The sequence below is a fragment of the Chrysochloris asiatica genome, unplaced genomic scaffold (assembly GCF_000296735.1).
Source record: "Chrysochloris asiatica unplaced genomic scaffold, ChrAsi1.0 scaffold00352, whole genome shotgun sequence".
NCBI lineage: Eukaryota > Metazoa > Chordata > Mammalia > Afrosoricida > Chrysochloridae > Chrysochloris > Chrysochloris asiatica.
In genome coordinates, this window is record NW_006408870.1 from 1,273,588 (window position 1) to 1,279,932 (window position 6,345).

At 38.5% G+C, this 6,345-nt stretch overlaps 1 pseudogene; it reads left to right on the forward strand.

Moving 5' to 3' along the window:
* Window positions 1–4,647: 4,647 nt before the first annotated feature.
* On the forward strand, window positions 4,648–5,592 carry LOC102839811 (annotated as a pseudogene).
* Window positions 5,593–6,345: the final 753 nt, after the last annotated feature.

Here is a 6,345-nt window from a genome sequence, read left to right on the forward strand (position 1 = left end):
GAAGGATATCATGTTTGGTAAGGTGGAGGGTCAGAGAAAAAGAGGAAGACCCCCAACGAGATGGGTTGGCCAAGTGGCAGTATTGATGGACTCATACATGTCAGCAGGCTAGGGCAGTGTTTCGTTCTGCTGTGCATAAATTCACTATGGGTCGGTACTGACTCAGTGGCACCTAACAACAACAATCTAGCTATTGATAATAATAAAAATTAATCTTTCTGTTAACAGAATAACCTCATTATCTTCCTGATGTTTTAGAAGTATGAGAAACCCAAGTCAACTAAGTGAAAGTTTATTTCTAGTTACTAATTTTAAGGAACCATGAAAATACTTGCATTACCTGCTATAAGAATCACACCCTTAGATAATAGAATTTTTACATTATTGAAGTCCAAGCTTTCATTGACATGAAGAAAACATCAGGTTATGGGGAAGAAAAAAATTATATGCTAATTGCTGTTTTACAGCATATACCACAATTTGCAGAACAGTAGAATGTATTCTCAAATATTTCTCAAATGACTCCATAACTCAACCTCCAACTGGTCATTTCATCATTCTACCACTCCTGCTGCTTCTGAATGGTTAAAGTATAAGTGAATTCCATAAGTGAAATATTATTACTCTATTCCATTTTTGCTAAAATGTATTCCTTAATCAGAAGAGATATTCTGGGTTGTTATGGTGATGGATAAGGTACTTTGAATATAGATTATGTGGTTGGGCAGAAAAAACAAACACCCAGAATAATTTTTCTATCCTAAGAGAACAAACATTGTGTATCTAATCATCAATGGAGTTCAATGTTATCTACCTGATTCCAATTAGCCAGCTAAATCTTCGGAAATAATGATAACTTGAAGGGATAACTCTGTCCTGTGTTTGCATCATATTAAGCACTTGTGACTAGCATAGATCTATCAGACTCAATGAGGGGAAGTTCACAATGTTGAGCTTCTTTATGGCCTCTATTCACACTTTATGATCAGTTTTAAAGGGTCCATTACAAAAGCCTCTAACCTGCTGCTGAATGAGATTAATAGACATCTATTGTAAGAGCTATCTTCTCTACCTTATCATTAAATACCTGTTAGTGGCCATTTATGTGGAACACAAATATCTTCATGATTTTCATCCATTAAAAAATGTCCATCCAGATCCTTATTCTCCAGAATTTTCAATTGTCATGAATTTTCATACATTGTTTTTCCAGAATCCCTGAGCAAAAACCTAAAAACACAAACAACAACAAAAAAAAACCCACTTTTACTCAAAGCCCTAAATTTATGTATATTGAATCTTCATGGTGTATTTTCTTTCACAAGAAATTGACAGCCAAATACACTCTCTGTGTTCCTCTCACAGAAAACGTTTTCATTTATCACTATTTTTCAGGATCTCTCCACAAGGGACTGTAATATAATCATATGCAGTTATTTTTGCTGCTGGTATTCCAGGTACATTCTTTTGTTAAAATAAACCATACTTTCTACTCCCATTCAATAACTAGATACACATTACATAATCTATGGGATTTCATGGAATGGAAAGAAAGAAAAACAGAAAAAAAGTACAGGACATGCTATCATGTGTGACTCTGGGACATATGATAGCAATACTGCATGAGTCAGGGAGCATTTTAGCTTTATAGAATAAGCAATGGACTGCTGTGCACAAGGTCAGTAGTTTACGTATACAGCTGTTCTGTAGGGATTCAGCTGTTCAGTATGAATCAGAAATGCAATTGTTCGATTGTTAAGTTCTGTCGAGTTGGTTCTGACTCATAGTGACCCTATGCACAAAAGAAAGAAGCATTGCCCAGTCTTGCACCAGCTTCACAATTGTTGTAATGCTTGGGCCCATTGCTGTTTCCGGTGTGACAATCCATGTCATTGGGGTCTTCCTCTTTTTCACTGACCCTCCACTTTACCTAGCACTTTACCTCCAGGGACTGGTGCTAACAGTGTTCTACTGCTATTCATAATGTTTTCAGTGACTAAATATTCAAAAGCAGTTCATCTCTCCTTCCTAGACTGTCTTCGTCTGGAAGTTCATTGGAATTCTGTCCATTGTTGTTGCCCCTGTGGGTATTTAAAATATCGGTGGCATAGTTTCCATAATCACAACAACACACAAGCCACCACTGTACGACAAACTGACAGCTGAGTGATGGTCAGGAAACTGTATGTACTCTAAATCAATGACCAATATAGGGTTCTATTTCTCCAATTGTCAGGATTCATGGGTTCAGAAACCAAAGAGTGTAAATGGGAGTGGCATTACTTAAGTGACTCACTGGCAAAATGTTTCCTTCCTGTCCCTGCCAATCTATGCTCTTTAGATCTGGACATTTTCATTTCAAAGGGAGGAATATTCCCTTCAGGAGACATGACAATGATTCCACTAAAAATTAAGAATGTCCCCTGACAATTTGGGGACATCATGCCTCTTGATCAACAGATGAAGGGAGTTTCTGTATTGGGATGTGTAACTGATCCAAAACAGTAACAAATATGCAAGGAAAAACTGGATTGACATTACATAACGGAGTGAAAGAAGAATACGTGCAGAATCTAGGAGGTTTCTTAGAACATCTTTAATACTGTTATGCCCTGTGATTAAAGTCAATGTAGTTAAAGTAAACTGCAGCAACCCAGTTCCTACATGACTACTAATGGCCCACAACCTTCAAGAATGAAGGCTTGTGTCACCTCACCAGGCAAAGATCCATGGCCAGCTGAGTTGCTTGCCAAGGACAAAGAGAATATGGAATGGATAGTGGAAGAAGGTAATTCTAAATAGCAGCTACATCAAGTGACCCATTGCAGAATCAAGGAATGTAATTGTTATGTGCACATATATAAATTGTTGTTGGTAAGTGCCATCAAGTCAGTTCTGACTCATAGAACCCCTGTATAGAATTTACAGTGGTTTTGAACCACTAACCTTGTGGTTAGCAGTCCAGAGCTTATTCTACATGCAAAATCTGTACCTGGACCAAGAAGTAGTTGTTCGAACAGAACATGGGAACAATGAATGTTTTAAAATTTAAAAAGGTGTGTGACAAGGTTGTATTCTTTCACCATATTTATTCAACCTGTATGCTGAGCAAATAATCCGAGAAGCTGGATTATATGAAGAAAAAATTATATGGCATCAGGATTGGATGAAGACTCATTAATAACCTGCGATATGCAGATGATACAACCTTGTTTGCTGAAAGTGAAGATGACTTGAAACATCTACTGATGAAGATCAAAGAGCACAGCCTTTGGTATGCATTACATCTCAATGTAAAGAAAACAAAACTCCTCACCACGGGACCAATAAACAACATTCTTATCAATGGAGAAAAGATTGAAGTTGTCAAGGACTTCATTCTTCTTGGATCAACTATCAATACTCACGGAAGTAGCAGTCAAGAAATCAAATGATGAATTGCTTTAGGCAAATGTAATGCACAAGATCTTTTTAAAGTGTTGACTAACAAAGATGTCAGCTTGAGGACTAAGGTGCACCTGAGCCAAGCCATGATATTTTCTATAACCTCATATGCATGCAAAAGCTGGATAGTGAATAAGGAACACCATAGAAGAACTGATGCTTTTGAGTTATGGTGTTGGAGGAGAATATTGAAAGTACCATGGGCTGCCAAAGGAGCCAACAGATCTGTGTTGGAAGAAGTGCAGCCAGATTGCTCCTTGGAGGCCAGGATGGTCAAACTTCATCTCTCATATTTTGGACATATTGTCAGGAGAGACCAGTCACTGGAGAAGGATATCATGTTTGGTAAGGTGGAGGGTCAGAGAAAAAGAGGAAGACCCCCAGTGAGATGGAATGACTCAGTGTGGCAACAATTGTGAGGTTGGCCCAAGACAGGGCAGTGTTTTGTTCTGTTGTGCATGGGGTTGCTATGAGTTGGTACCGACTCAATTGCACGCAACAACAATGAACAATGATGGCAAGGTTAGCCAGGGTGGTATTAGTAGAGTTGGGTTAAGTGGTGAGAATTTGGATATATTTAAAAACAAAACAAATAAATGCTGACAAGTGTTGGATGTGAAAGAAAGAGAAATGTCAAGTTGGACTCAGTTTTGGGAAGAAGCACAAGGTTAATGCCTGCTTAGTGGTTCATCACATGGAACACTACCATGTAACTAAATTTTCACCAGTCATCATTTAGATTGACTACAGATATTGAAAATTTATTGTTTCACTTTTTAAAAATCAGTACTAGCAACTTTGCAGGAATGCCTATTTTTCTTCCCCTGTTGTTATTGTTGTTGTTAAGTACCATGGAGTCTGTTCTGACTCATAGTGACCCTTCACAGGGTTTCTGAGGCTGTAAAGCTTTGCAGGAGCAGAAAGCCTCATATTTCTCCCATGGAACGGCTGGTAGTTTTGAACTGCTGACATTGAGGTTAGCAGCTCATTTCGTAACCACTACGCTACCAGAGCTCCTTTCCAAATCTTTTCATGTATTTCAAACCGGTCTTTAGTAGACGAATGCAATACATAATGTATTTGGTCAGCACTTTTAAGAACAGTGGGTAAATAATTATTTTTATGTTTGCTAATATATAATCACTGCATCTCTCATATTCTCTGCCCAACCTACACCTTTTGTCCCACCTCCAGTTGTATATGATGATGGAAATAACCAATACAAGTACTCCAGAAGTCTTTGTACTCCTGGCCTTCTCTGCATGGCCCTTACTGGAACCAATCCTTTTCATGCTGGTCTCAATGTTTTTGTTTTGGTTTTTTGGTTTCTATTGTTGGAAATAGCATCATCATTCTGGTATCATGAATGAATGTGCATTTACACACTCCCATGTATTTATTTCTCACTAATCTCTCTTTCCTGGACATTAGCTTCATTGCAAGCATTGTCCCACAATTCCTGGTCAACCTGTGGGGAGCACCGAAAATCATAAGCTATGGAGGGTGTGTGATCGTACTTCCCACTGGATGGAGGCAACAGAGTGTGTTCTTCTGGCATTCATGTCTTATGATCACTATGCTGCCATCTGCAGGCTACTTCGCTACTCTGTTATCATGCACCCACAGCTTTATGTGGGTCTAGCATTTACCTCATGGGTAAGTGGTCTGATGACAATCCTGGTGGGCTCCACACTCATCATGCTGCTACCACTGTGTGGGAATAATCACATAGATCACTTCTTTTGTGAGATGCCCCTAACTATGCAACTAACTTGTGTGGACAACTCCCTCAATGAAATAGAGATGTACCTGGCAAGTTATAGCTTTGTTGTCTTGCCTCTGGGTCTCATCTTGTTCTCATATGGCCCCACTGCTCATGCTGTATTGAAGATCAAATCAGCAGAAGGGTGAAGGAAGGCATTCAACACCTGCTCTTCCCACGTGGCATTTATGGGATCATAATCTTCATGTACCTTCAGCGAGCCAAGAGCAACTCTGATGAGCAAGAAAAGTTAATAGCCCTCTTCTACACTGTAGTCACCCCAATGCTAAACCCATTGATTTATATATACACCTAGGAACAAGACTGTGAAGAGAGCATTCAGGTGTATTTTATTAGAGACTTGCTGTGGTTTTACAGGGAAATAAAGGATACATCAAACTGTAGGTTTATTTAAGAAGGAAACATGAATTTAAACATACTAAAATTAATTTTGGAAAGAAGGATATCTTAGATACTGCTTATTTTACAGTTATTGCTTTACATGAAAGTAGGTGGCATTCTGAAATAAAATGAGTTCATACAGAAGTTTAAGACCAAGATGAGAAAATAGTTTATTTTTATTGTTGTTTATAGTAATGTCTGTCATTTAGAATACATACTCTATGCGAGTATGTATGGTGTCTCCATACAATAAGCACTGAATTGCGAACCACAAGGTCTACCGTTTGAGCTCCCAGCTAAGCCAAGAGAGAAAGATGAGGCTTCCTGTTCCTGAAAAGATTTTAAATTTCAGAAACCCTACACAGGTTCTCTATGAGAAGAAACCAACTCCACGTCAATTAACAACAGCAATCTATGTTAGGTACTTTTTTTTTTTTTTTTTTTTATGATATTCTCGTGTGGAGTTGTAGGATAAGCATTGGACTGCTAACCTCAAGGTCAGCTGGTTCAAACTCACCAACAACTCCTCAGAAATTCTAGACAGAATCTCTATGAGTCAGAATCAACTCAACAGCACTTTACAACAGCAACAATGTAATTAATCAGCATGGTTGTTATTATTGTTAAGTGCCATCAAATCGGTTCTGACTCATAGTGACCTTGTATCTATATAGCTTCCAAGGAGTGGCTGGTGAGCTTAAACTACCAACCTTGCTGTTCAAACTGACCTTGCAGTC